At 30.5% G+C, this 14,818-nt stretch overlaps 1 long non-coding RNA gene across 1 annotated transcript; it reads right to left on the bottom strand.

The window, feature by feature from the left end:
• Nucleotides 1–1,051: 1,051 nt before the first annotated feature.
• Nucleotides 1,052–2,371, bottom strand: LOC149881092 (uncharacterized). Its single transcript, XR_016445777.1, has 4 exons — nucleotides 1,858–2,371; nucleotides 1,686–1,733; nucleotides 1,388–1,588; nucleotides 1,052–1,292 (listed from the first exon to the last, which is right to left on the bottom strand). It is a non-coding gene; the product is annotated as an uncharacterized LOC149881092 (long non-coding RNA).
• Nucleotides 2,372–14,818: the final 12,447 nt, after the last annotated feature.

The raw sequence follows: 14,818 nt of genomic DNA, 5'->3' as shown, positions 1-14,818 counted from the left end.
ACATATCGCGAGGTTAGAATTATTTTGTTCTACCTCCAAGTTTAAATGTTGGGAAAAAGTTTTTGATTTTTTCTAAAAGAAAAAATTGTTTAAAGTTTTAGCTTTTATTTTTAAAGAAATAATAACTTATGCTTTAATTAATTTATGTTTAAGCAAATTATTTAGAAAAAAAATTAAACAATAATGCGTATTTTAAAAGTTATTATTACTAAAATTAATAACTCATTTTCTCCCAACTTTTAAAATTGGAGATAGAACAAAATAATTCTAACCTCGCGATATGTTTATTTGACCAAGTTTAATATCAGTATTACTTCTAAGGCGTTGTTGCAAGTTGCAAAGATGAGTGCCCATTGGCTATTGAACGTGAATAACACATTTAAGTTTCTCAATACTTATATCTCTATATGGTTTTGGAGCAAAACAAAAAACGATGTCACCATCTCCAATATATGAAGTATCTTTTAAGCTATTCCTTACTATTTTACAGTTACAAAAGGTTCCAAGAAAGGTTAAAATTTGTTTAGGGGTAGGTATTTAGCATTAACCTTCTACACTCTAAAAAAAAAATTCATTGTATACAATTGGGTAACTGATCAATCCATCGCTATTGCACCAACGGCTTTTCCGTTAAGTTAACGGATTAAATTTTTAACGGATTGAAGTCCGTTGATATTTTTCCGATTAAACAATCCTTTTAAATAAAGGAGTTATTACGTTAATGCATCAAATTATCCGCTGTTTTTATTCAGTTAAAATACGTTATTGTAGGAATAATCAGTTAAAATAACTCTTTTATAATTAAAGACGAGTTAAGCCACAAAGTATTGTAACTTGATAATAAAATCCTTACATTTTTTAATACATGGATTATTTCATTATGATATTCTTAATACACATTGGTTCTTACCATTATAAATGTAATAATTACCACCCATATGATACAAGCAGTACTAATTATACAAACTAACATGGTTAGGAGAAATATAGTGCTCAATTTGTTAGCAAGCTTCTAAAACTCTTTAACTGGACATTGAAAACTAATCAAATATTTATAATAATGTTATTCAGTACACAAACTTTTAATTACAATCAAAATAGTTTTTAAATATATTTCTAATAGTCATTATATTTTAGGTTATAAAACATCTGTATAAAACAAACACACACACACCCGTATATACAATAGATGTTTAAACTAAACCAATTGTTAACAAACTAGGTTTTAGGTTTTAACGCTGCTGTTCTTAGCACATGTTTCACGCTTCAATTCCAGCAACGTGTTATCAATTCTTCAAAAGTAAATATAAAATAAAATACAATAAAAAAAATATGGAACCTAAATGATATAAATAGTACGAAATGAAAATAAAATTTTACTAATTACCTTTTAAGAAATATTGTTGTTGCTAGTTCTTTATTTATAAATTGATAATAGAAATATTTTTATTTTATTAATTTCTGATACCATTTTCTAAAGATAAAAGTTCAATGCAACAACTAAATATTATCTTTAATAAAAATGTGTAACAAAAGATAATCTTATCTGATAACTGAAAGGTTCTATAATTTCCACATACTTCAAAACCTGTAAGGAACAAAATAAAAAAAGGTCTCCAACTTAAATAACAATAAATTAAAACAAAAATAAATAAGCACACCACAAGAAATGAAAATAACAATACCAGAATTTCAATTTCATACCACATGCCTCGTGTCTAATGTAGTAAATTCTAAACAAATATAAACAAGGCATACATAAACTTAGTTGTACCTAACCTAAAAAAATATCCCCACCAAAAGAAATGCAAATCAAAACCTAAAATTTTTTTAATTTTACAACTAATTTAAACTCACAGTGTGATATTGCATGCTATGTGTCTAAAGTAGCAGATTATAAGAATATAAATGAGCCATATAAAGATAATTGTGTAACTAACCATTTAGTTTATACTAAAACTGCATAACTATAAAAAATCTGGCAAATTAAACTTATTGCAATAAACCTTTTATCTACGATGTAAATGTGATTTAAAGATCCTGTAAACAAAAGATATTGTTAACAACTCATTTTTTATAATATTTTTCTGATGTAACTGATAAATTTTTTTTTAAAAAAAATACAATAACAAGGAATAGATAACTGTAATACTTAAACATGATTAAACGATTGTAAGCTGATGTCAATGTAATTCCTTAACTTGCTTAAACTACATATTAAAGCTAAAAACATATAAGGTTATGATACAAATATTAAAAATTACAACACATCTATATTTTTTTTTATCGTTATATGATTATAGAAAAACAATTCAAAACTTTAATATTTTTTATGTAACTTTACTCTTTGGTTCGAGTTTGGTTCCATCCCGAGTTTGGTTTTTACGCAGGGCCTAGCTCGGGATGCCGAACTCGGGGTACCTACCCCGAGTTTGACACGCATACCCCAAATATGGATATTAAAAGTTTTTAAAATAATTATTTTTGTGGATATTGAAAGTTTTAAAAGTAATTATCTTTTTCGATTGCTGATTTTTTTCTATAATTTTTTTTTTACGGTTTGATCTGTAATATAAATTAAATGAAATTATTTCTGATTATTAAGGTACAAATTTGTGATACAGATATTTATTGTCGATGCCCTTTATCAAAAGGGTTTTTCTCTTTAAACAAAATGAAATATGTATTATAACAAACTTATGTCAATGTTTCGGACAAACATATGTCCATGCGTGCTTTTTATGTAGAGTTGAATTAATATAACAATAAAGTTATAATAAGAAAATGCTCAAGTTCAGTGCCATATTAGTTTTTGACCACATTGGAGCATCCAGTAAATTGCCTGCATTCTTTACGCGCTCTTGGTTAATTGTTACTTTCTACCGAGGAGGGAAACTTTTAAGCTCAATATATTAAAAATAAGCCCGATAAAGGGTCGTCCATAAAGTACTTACGCTAATAGGGAGAGGGAGGGGATCATAAAACAGCGTACTTAAGCGTATGGGTGATCAAATATAAAGGTACCTCTGATCAAATATAAAGGTACCTTTTACCTCTGTGTTACATTTAGTTGGAGCATATAAAATATCTTTTAAACCAAAGGTAATCAATTAGTTTAAATTTTAGATTAAACAATATATTCAGTTTTTTCATCAGTTTTGTTTCAGAAACATCACCCCAAGCCAGGCTTCGTTTAAAAACAGACCTAGGGTGGAACATCTGTTAATTTTGTTGTTTTTGGAAACAAATTACTTTGTTAATTTAACCGAGACACGCAATCCATTACTTTTTCTAACGGATTATTTTTAGAGTGTTTTATTTGATATTCCGCATTAAATACATCTACAAACAGTAAATATTGACTATAAAACTTTAAAGTTTATTCCATACTATAATTGTTCTCATTAAATTCTTTTTCTACATCAAAATATTTAACATGTGTAGCAGAGTTTTTACTTGATTTTTACATGATTTGTGACAAACATTTCCCACTTTTTAAGTAACTTTGGTTTACTCTCTAGAAATTCAAAAAGCAACTGCTTCTTAGAAAGGAAATCTGTTACTTTTTATAACCAGTTTTAGAAAAAAAAAATGGAGCACTTATTAACCCTATTCTATATATTTCTATAAAGTAAACCCGGCCGTCGTTTAATAGTACGCCAGCCTTTGTCATTTAACAAAATGTTAAGCACCATGTAGGAGGGTGATGAGAAGTGGAACAAGGAACAAAGTACGATATAGGTTTTTTTTGAGAAGAAGTTTCCCACATCATCCCATTTCCTTCTAACTATAAATTTGTGTTCTCTAACTGTCACGCTAAAAAGCTGCCATAGAATTTTTAAAACAAATCACTTTAAGACCAAAATCTTGGGAAAAGCCTCAAATACTGCTGGATTTAAAGTAAACAAGTCAATATCAAATTATATGAAATGTTAATATCTTTATTTGCTTCATGATTTGGCTGCAAGACTTGTATGAGACTTAATAAGTAGTTTGCTTCATAAAGTGCATTTACATTTTTATCGTCTGTTAAAAATATAAGTGAAGTCCCTTTAAAAATTTCAGTTTCATCGTGTTACTTTTCTAATAATTCTTGTGTTCACCGCAGAATTTTTTGTCACTTTCTTGATTATCATTTATATATTTGTAAGTTCATTCTTTTATTTAGTGTACGACTGTTAATTGAAATAACATGAAGTTCGGTAGAAAACATAAGGACTGGCAATCTCCATCTTGACCGCTGTCGAAGAACATTACTTAGGTAATTGTTGTAAAAAAATGAAATATTGCTTGATGTTATGACCCAGAAAAATCCTTTGGGGGGGGGGTATGATTGTACTATCATTGGTGGTTACTAGGTGGTAAGTCTCTAAATCTGGTTACTCCGTCCGTGGAAGAAAATCCATTTTCAAATTTTGCATCAAATCCCATTAAATACATAGCTGGTAAGTAACTAACAAATTTGGTTTTCAGAATTTTTATTCATCCCAAAAACATGACAAAAATATCTATGCAGTAAATTCACTGGTAAATAACAATTCTTCAATTCTTACAAAGCAAAGTTTCAATTCCAGTTATTTTTTCCTGAGAAAAACGTCAAAACTTGTAATATTCCTAATCCATTTTTTTGCTGTTGAATTCTGTGATGCATCTTTGCAGTCTGTCTTCATATTTTGGTTGTTTGCTTTGTCTTTTGTACATTTCGAGTTGTTGAGGCAAAATCAAGTTATTAGGTTTTAAAGATTAACTAAAAACACGTGTTTTACAACACATTTTTGGCCATTATGGATAGTAAAATTAAAAAAAAAAAAAAAGCTGTTTTTTATTTTATTTTAATATAAATTTATTCTCATCAAAAAAAAAAAATCATAGTTTTGATTATTTAAAAAAAACAACTTGTTTTCAGTTGTGTGCCACCTTAAATTTACCAAGATAGTCTTATTTTGCCATATATACATGTATATGTAAAATACATCTATATATATTATACATATATATGTATATATGGCAAATTGTTATACATATATATAATTATTACATATATATAATTATTTTATATGTATAATTGTTATATATATATTATTATTATATATATATAAATATTATATATATATATATATATATATATATATATATATATATATATATATATATATATATATATATATATTATATACATAGGCGCCGAGTTCACGGGGGCAACAGGGGCAGTGCCCCCCAAAGAAATTTATACTAATAATATATTATCACGGATTATCTCGGGGGCGATTAGATACTCTCGCCCTCATGATAATCCGTGATAATATATTATAAGTATAAATTTCCTGGGGGTGCACTGCCCCTCTTGCCCCAATTTTTGGAATAAATTTAACTTTCCAAAATTCTTTTTTTTTCTTCTTGTAATTAATTTCATTTTTCGAAATTCTTTTTTTTCTTTCGAAATTAATTTCAGTTTTCGAAATACACTTTTTTTTTTCGAAGTCAATTTCACATTTCGAAATTCTGTTTTTTCTTTCGAAATTAATTTCAGTTTTCGAAATACACTTTTTTTTTTCGAAGTCAATTTTACATTTCGAAATTCTGTTTTTTCTTTCGAAATTAATTTCAGTTTTCGAAATACACTTTTTTTTTTCGAAATCAATTTCACATTTCGAAATTCTGTTTTTTCTTTCGAAATTAATTTCAGTTTTCGAAGTGCAATTTTTTATTTCGAAATTAATTTCACATTTCGAAATTCCTTTTTTATTTCCGAAATTAATTTGGCTAGTTCGATTATTTTCATAAGTTTTTATAGATTTCGAAAAAAAAGAAGTATTTCGGTGCCGATTTAATCGAAAATTTTCGAAATTTCCAATTTCAATAATGAACCCTAGTTTTTGGTCTCATCTAACCAGTCACATCAACTTCCTTTTACTTATTAAAGATAACAGCAATAAATCAAGTTTTAAGCTTAATTTTTTAAATCAAGACATTCTTAATATTTTAAGAAATAACGCTGATGATGATATAGAAATTGAGATCATTTACTTAACTACTTTAGTACCTGTATAGCTAGAGATATAATTAATGATACAAAATATCAACTAGTTTTGTAGCTACCTGGAGCACAATGGTTTCATGTCCAGGGAACTACTCCATCTATTATATTGTTGCAGACTTCCAGTTTATGAATAGTATAGAATTTTCTACTTTTATGTTTAACAACAGAAATATATACAGTTAAGGATAAATAACTTATACATAAAATGAATGTAAATACAATAAAGAAAAAAGTAATTTGTCACAGTTTTAAAGAATTTAGCAAAGCCAATTTATGGCAAACCACAAGAATAACTAAATAGGGGATCATGGGGCAAGATGACGAACGTTTTGAAAAGCACTTATATCTTATTCAATTACTGTTTCAAAAAGTAAAACTTTACTAAAAAGTGGAAAACAAATTATTATGTGTCACGTATGTATAAAAAAAAACCATATAAAAATTAAAAATAGCCTGGAAAAAACTCATTAACCAAAGTTACCTCAAATTGTCATCTTGCCCCATATGCGGGGCAAGATGGCGACTTTAAAAAAGGTAAGTTTCATTATACCATTACCTTCTCAAATAACACGATATCATAAATTCTAGTTAGTAAGATATGTAATAGCAATGTGATTTTTTAAACAATTAAACTATATATTTATATAGGGCTATGCAAAAAAAGTCTACTAATCAGTTCACAACAAAATAAAGCAAATGTCAAACAAAATATTTCAATGCATAATAAAGCAATGTAATAATGTTTAAGCTACACAAAGGTTATTACAGTACAGGTTTATGGTAAAACACGTACTTTGGCGAAACGACGAACGAGTCATCTTGCCCGGTTCATCTTGCCCCTAGGCTACTTAATCTACATAAATAAGTTATCATAGCTTAATACTACTTGTATGGCTTCCAAATTGAGCAAACTGAATGAGAAATTCTTGCTTGCCTTTGGCTGGTAATGTAATGATAAAATAAATCAAATACAAGTGGATAATTTTTTTTTTTCTTTAATATAAGAAAAACCTTTTTAATAATTATCTTTGATTTTGAAAATAGTATTTATAAAGAAAGCATAAATAAATCTCGTAGATGTAATTTACTTCCCTCTCAGCTACACACAGTGGGCCAGAATTCACTTTTACTGGACAAAGTTCATACCTAATTTAATATTAGGGCTATATTGACTAAAATTAGGATGAGTAATAATATGATGTCTGCGCTTCTTATGAAGGTGTTATTTTTTTAATTCGTTGCTATGGATGCCTAATTTTGGGTAGCAAAAACATAGTTTTTTTTTAAGATATTTTTACAAGTGCTATGTTCACCAAACTTTACATAAGTACCAATATGAGGTCACGCTTTTTAAAAAAGTAAACATATTTTTTATTTAGTTGCTATGGATACCTAATTTTACTTAGCAACAGCTAAATTTTATTAGTTGTATATGTTTTATTTGTGCTAAGTACACTATTTAGCACGTGTTTTATTATGAAATCCTCCCTTTGATCCTCGCTCGCTGAAAGCAAATCTTTTTTCAGTTTAATATGTGTTATTAAACGTGTCATATTAACTAGTGTTATTACACGTGCTATTACTCGTCGCTAGATAAACTTGGTTTCCTGTAAAATAATTATATTCTAGCTTAGTTAATTAGTTTTTCTAATTAGCAGATTTTACAAGCGTCTACATTACTTTTCAAATTTGTATGGGTATTATTGTACCCATGCATTCACAATCACCGAAAATCTTTGACAATGTATGCTACAAGTAGTACAAGCTTAGTAAGTGTTAGGTCTACATATTTAAAAATACAAATTAATTATGTACAACATAAATAAGGCGAAATTACAAAATAAAAGAATGGCTTTCTTTTAAGAGTTGCACAACACCATCTGGAAAATTTTCTTTTTTAGGGTGCTTAGGTGATCGTAAAGCACTGATTACTAGATCGGATGAGCACATAAAGCGCCGTAAAAGATCTTCGTTTGTCTTTAAACGCGAACACTTCCTTTTTTAAATTTTTTAAAGTCTTTATTTCGTGCTTCTAAGGCCTCTTCACTCATCATCCCAATTGGCAACACCATCTCATCAACAACCTGCCACCCAATGTATCAAGATTTTGTGCAAGCTCTGTGGCATGTAGTACCAGGGATAAAGTTTTATAAAAAGCTGTGCTGTTTCTAAGCAATAGTCTTTTAATTTATAGGCATCAATCATAAAACCAGATGACAAAATACAAAGCACAACATATATCCTTTTAATTAAATGCACATCAACATTAATAATTGCTGCTGTTTGTTCAGCATTTCTGAAGAAACGTCGGGCAGTATTGCCACTATTTGATGATCCAGAACCACCAGACCTGGGGATATCAATCACCAGCCCAACTTCATTTCTGAACCGAGATTGAATTAAATTCTTTTTAGCTTTAACTTTTTCTTTGTCTGCATCTGACCTTGATGCCCATTTCTTCACTCCAGCTTTGTAGCCGACTTTTAACAAACACTCCATGCTACGAATCCATGCATGAAGTGTTGACAAACCATACTTCAATCCGGTAGGAGTTAATGGCAAATTGCAAACAATATTAAGTTGGTTCATTTGAGTTGGTATTGAACCACAAACTGAGCAGCACTGACTGGAATTAGTAATTGTAGATAATGCAGTGGCTACTTTTCCATCTATCATAGTAACATCAACTTTGTGAAGAACAGTTAAGTTTTCATACTTAGGCAAAGCAGTTGTAGTTAAGTTTCCAATATCATTTTCAAGAAATTGATGCTCTGCATTCATTACATCAGTTGTCTCCTTTACAAACCTAAACCGCACAATTCGGCAGTACAATTTTGATGACGGATGTGGATTTCTCCAAACAATCTTCTCCACTTCACCAGAGAATCCTGTCAATTCAAGTGGTACAAAGCAGGTAAGAAACAAACTTGCTTCTTGGACAAAGCTTCTGTTTTCCAGCTCGTCAGTAACTTGTGTATAAATGTTTTGCCCAGTTGACCCATCAAAACCTACCTTTGAGCGCAGAACTAGCCTATCAAAAACAAACGAATTGATAACATTATGTTGTACTTCCAGCAGCCGCAGAACAGTATGATCTACCAATGCTTGGAAATTGATGCCTGCAGAGTAATCTGTTGCTGTCCATGATTCACGACTAGGCAAACACCTCTATTTCTCCTCACGTACATCATTGTATGGTGGATATAAATTACTTTTTTTGCTTTTCGCATTGTTTCTTAAGCGCTGATACTGAGATTTGCTCATCTCATTATCTAACAAAAGAGCCAACGCTTCTTCAGATGTATTATCAGAATGATCTAGTTCAGCATCTTTGTTATTAGCCAACTTTATTGCTATCTGAGCATCTTTTCTTCTACCTTCTTTCCACAGGTGTGTGCCACTAGCAAACAACAGCTCATAAGAATTTGAAGCTGACAAAGTTGCAACTTTTCTTTTCTTTGTTTTTGAAGACGAATCTTCAAATGGTAATATAGGTCTGCCGAGTTGTTTATTTTTACTCTCCTTCATTAATGTGGTATTAAAATCATTTTCAAGCCAAGCTGAATTCTTCCTAAATAAACTTAGCATCGATTCGTTTACTTCGAGTCCATCTTTTACCATATTCAGAAATAAATAAATGAAATTGACTCTCAAACTTTTTGCCTTGAAGCTTCAAATCATGTTCTTTAATAAAGTTGTATACAAGTATACTGTCTTCTTTTTTATGTATTGACAGACTGTTGAGTCTGATAAACTGGTGAATTTCGTTTCTTGTGACACTCATTAAACCTAAATAAAAACAGCAGTTCAACATCTAAAATGAGTAACCCCAACCAAACCAATTAAAATAGATTATTAAATCCATTTGGTTTGACAAGCGCTAAATTAACAAGAACTAAATTTGAATTACGATATCTATATATGTATATATATATATATATATATACATATATATATATATATATATATATATATATATATATATATATATATATATATATATATATATATATATATATATATATATATATATATATATATATATATATATATATATATATATATATATATATATATATATATATATATATATATATATATATATATTATTGTTCAGTACTACGCTTAGTATGAGTAAGATCGTATTATATGTTTTCCGCGTTTTTTAAAATTTTGTGCAAATAAAAATTTTTGAGCGCAATTACAGATTTTTTGTTAGGAAAGAGATGTTCAAATGTGAAAGAAAACCAAGGTGGCGCCTAGTGGCAGCCATATTTATGAAATTAATAAAGGAAACATATAGAAGCTTCAAAATATCTAAGTATAAAAGCAAGATGTAACAATAAAAAAAAATACTTTGTCAAATAAAAACAAAAGTCATACAATAAAATATAAAATAATAAGCTTGTTTAAAGTAGCTGCAACTTTGTTAATTACATACCAATTTGAGTCAAACAACTTTTAAAATCCAGATAATATATAGAGTTATAATATAATATTTTAAAAAGCGCGATATTTTATGTAAACGTTATTTATTTCCATCGATTTTTTAAACAAAATTTTTCTCTTTATAATTTTTTTTTTTGTAATTTACATTTGCGTCTACTTCAACCACATCATTTGTATATGCATTAAAATTTTAAGTGTATATAAACAGTTTTAAACTGTTTTATAATATCTATATAATTGTTTAAAACCATTATGACATTAAAACTCTGACTTTGGTTTTTATACTTTTGTCCAGTCAATGGCCCACTGTGCTACAGTCAGATTTCATTTTTAGTTGAGTTTTGAAGATAACAATATGTTTTCATCTTGCCTCATTCGTCATCTTACCCCATGTTCCTCTATTTAATATTAACATGGTATGATTAACCAGCTATATATAAACTAAATTTTATTTGACAAAACCAAAAGGGTTATTATGTACTTTTTATGACAGATGAAATAATATATGAAATATGAAAAACGAAAACATGAATTATCTGGCCGCATTTTGCAAGATAGTTATAAATTTGAATAACTTTTTATAAGGTTTTGCATTATCAAATGAATTATAAAAAATTCCATTAAAAAAATACACCTAGTAAAAAATAATGCATATTGGAATATGTATTATGGAGCTTATAGAGTAGTCGAGGCAAAAAATGGCGACATATCGGAAAAAATATTTTAAAAATACACAAAATTAAGCCTGGTGAATGAAGGACCAAGGAGTTGAATAAAACCAGACAGCTTTTTTATATTTCGCTATATTTTTTTTAGTCATTTTAAAATTATCCTTACAGGTCTATTTTATTATTGACGGAGCTTTGTTTACTCGAAAAAAGTTCCCAAATTTACTAATGTTTATCTTGGAAAAATGATGAAAATTTGTTCGTGCCGACAACTCATTTCCTTTACCTTGGTGTAATTTCTTCAGTAATTTGTCAACGCGTGAAGTAGTTACTTTATCCTGAACAGTCTTATTAAACAAGTGCTGTATAATAATTGAAACAACATGCGTACATTAGTGCACACCAGTCCTATTTTCGTTTAGTTTGTCTTCTTTAAGTAAGATTGCCATGTTTAAATATCTAGATATTTTAACATGGCATCGCAAGGCAAAAAAAAAATACTTCGTGGTAAGTTTTTTCTTTATTATATTAGTATAATCAAAAAGTTCGTATAATTCGTGTTTAAATATTCTCGCCAATAAAATTTTTTATAGATATTCTTAACATTAACTTATGTACATACAGTATTGGACAAAACATTTGCAACCAACATCGAACAATGCTAAAAAGTGTTCCTAATTTTACATGTCTTAAAAATGAAACGAACTATTCTACCACAGCAAACAGTTCAGGAGTCTGGAGTCATAGCATGCCATGACATGAGCAATCAGCTGACAGGTGACAGCACACAGGCAGAATTTCGTTGACAAGTGCCATTTTGCAGCGGACAAAACAAGTGCAACTTTTTTGGTTTGTTTCATTTTCTTAAGTCTGGTCCGTGTCAACGTCACGGAAGTTTTGTAATAATTAAAGGAAGTATCCAGAAGTTTCTAGAAGTTTCCAGAAGCAGGCAGAAGTTTCCAGAAGTTTCCAGAAGTTTCCAGAAGCATGCAGAAGTTTCCAGAAGTTTCCACAAGAAGCATCTGGAAGCATCCAGTAGCATCCAGAAATATCCAGAAACATTCAGAAGCATCCAGACGCATCCAGAAGCTTCCAGAAGCATCGAAAAGAAGCATATAGAATCTTCCAGAACAGGTTCACACAGGTTCATTTTACTATATAAGAGACATGTAAATCGACATATAATTCAGTTAGTATATGGAAGTCAATCAGTCAGTATTATCGAGACAGTTTATCAAAGTGAGTTTCATCAAAGTGTTTTATCGAAGAACATCAATACAAGAAGTGAAATACAACAAGTGTTTCATTACATCAATACAGTTCACATCCAACCAAAACGTTGTGTTCCACAGAGCATTAGTGTATCATCACAAGGTAAATGTAACACGGTAAGCCTTGAGAAGCGAGATTATTTATTTTTATTATTTTTATGACTTCAAGTGCAAAAATGGCTCCCGACAGTCTTGGATTGGAACTAAGAAAGAAAATTATTTGCGATTACGTAAGTGGAATGTCACAAAAAAGTATTTGTGATAAATATCGCGTGAAAAAATGGACCGTATCAAGACTATGTTCCAAATATCGTTCTACGGGGAAGTTGGCAACAGATAACAAAGGTGGAAGACCGCGTTCCACCACTTCTAGAGAGGATTCTATGATCGTCAGATCCGTCAAGAAGGATCCCTGGATATCATCAGTCGAGATACAAAAGCAATTAGAGCTGCCTGTATCGGACCGAACAATCAGACGACGTGCTGTTGAAGCCGGATTGTTTTCTCGACGCCCTGCAAAGAAACCGCTGATTTCACTAAAAAACCAGAAGAAAAGACTCCTGTTTGCTACATCTCATATTGACTGGAATGTGCAGAAATGGCGAACTGTCCTCTTCAGTGATGAATTGAAGTTCAACATCATTGGGAGCGATGGCATTTGCCGTGTACGTCGACCGGCCGGAAAACGCCTCGATTTACGTTACTGCCATAAGACCGTGAAGTATAGTGGAGGCAATGTAATGGTCTGGGGGTGTTTTTCTGCTAACGGTCTAGGTCCAATACATCGAAACGATGGAATAATGGACCGTTTCATGTGTAAAAATATCCTGAAAGATGTTATGTTACCTCATGCTGAATGGAATATGCCAATAAAATGGGTTTTTCAGCAAGACAACGATCCGAAACACACTGCAAAAGTAGTCAAGCAGTGGTTTTAAGACAACCACCTATCGGTGATGGATTGGCCGCCTCAATCTCCGGATCTCAACCCTATCGAGAACCTGTTGGAGATCGTCAACCGCAGAATTAATCGTGAAGGCGTTCGTAATAAGGATCAGCTGTTTGAACAAATCCAAAAGGCCTGGGCAGCGATTCCACAAAGTTTCATTGATCACCTGATCGAATCTATGCCTCGAAGATGCAAGGCTGTGATCGACAATAAAGGATTCGTCACAAAATATTGATAGCGAAATACAGTTTGGTCAACATTTTGTCGAGTTGCACTTGTTTTGTCCAGAAGGAAATCAACTTTTTTTAATACTTTTGATTAATTTATTAATTTTCGTGTACAAATAATGAACTTTGTGATGAATAAAACTTGAAGAACTTTGTCTCTAAACAGTTACATAGTTATTTCTCTAAATTGAAAAAATGCAGCACTTTTATATAAAGAAACTAAACTAGCATTATTTGGTTGCAAATGTTTTGTCCAATACTGTATATGCTTAATAAAATAGATATTTTTAAATTTAGATCATTTAAATAATTAAAGCTATAATGCAAATTTACAAAGTTGGTATTAGATTGTTAATTGAGACTTGTCGTCGTAATTAGAAGTCTCCATCTGATGCTCACAAATTCATAGCTACTGCCTGGGGTGAGGATGCAACTTCCATTCAAACAGCATACAAGTACTATCAAAAGTATCCTACATCAAACATAAGTGATTATAGCCAGTTTTCAGATGAATTGAGGTCAGGTAGACCCAGTACCTCAACAACTATAGACAACATTGAGATTATTCAACAACTGCTTGATGAAGACAAATTTTTAATAATTCAGTTTATTCAATAATCACCGAAAAATTGATGAAAAGATCAATTTGTTTACAATGGATTTCATATGGCCTCACCCAAGCAAATCAACAAAATTGGGTTGAATTTGCGCATAAATTTCTGACCATCCTACGAGATGAATTGATTGTTGAACAACGTCTAATTGATGTGGATGAGAAGTGGATTTACCACAGATCGATCGGGTGCAAACGCAGTAATCGCGCTTTGATTTCAAAGGGTGAAGAAGCTCCGAAACGTATCAGAAGATCACAATTTGATGCAAAAAGTATCATTTGATGGCAAGGCCTATGTTGAGGTACTTCCAAATGGACAATCGGTCAATTCAGAAGTGTACATGCTTTTCCTATCAAATATGCATTCTAATTTTGTCAACAAAGGCATGAAAAGAGTAACATGGAACACAATGCTCCTTCAACACGATAATGCCAGGCCACATGTGTCTGCTGCAGTCAGAGACTTTCTTGCTGAGAAAAAAGTCACTCGTGTCATTCAACCTCCATATAGCCCTGACTTTAACTTGTTGGACAGATATGCTTTCCCTTCATTTGAATTTTATCGCAAGGATTTGGATTTTCAGACAAAGGAAGAGGTTCA

Source organism: Hydra viridissima, unplaced genomic scaffold (genome assembly GCF_058129835.1).
Source record: "Hydra viridissima isolate aposymbiotic clone 2 unplaced genomic scaffold, HvirCarnegie_v1 scaffold_12, whole genome shotgun sequence".
Taxonomy (NCBI): domain Eukaryota; kingdom Metazoa; phylum Cnidaria; class Hydrozoa; order Anthoathecata; family Hydridae; genus Hydra; species Hydra viridissima.
Note: the sequence above shows the minus strand (reverse complement) of the source record. Positions and strands in the feature narration are given on the sequence as shown.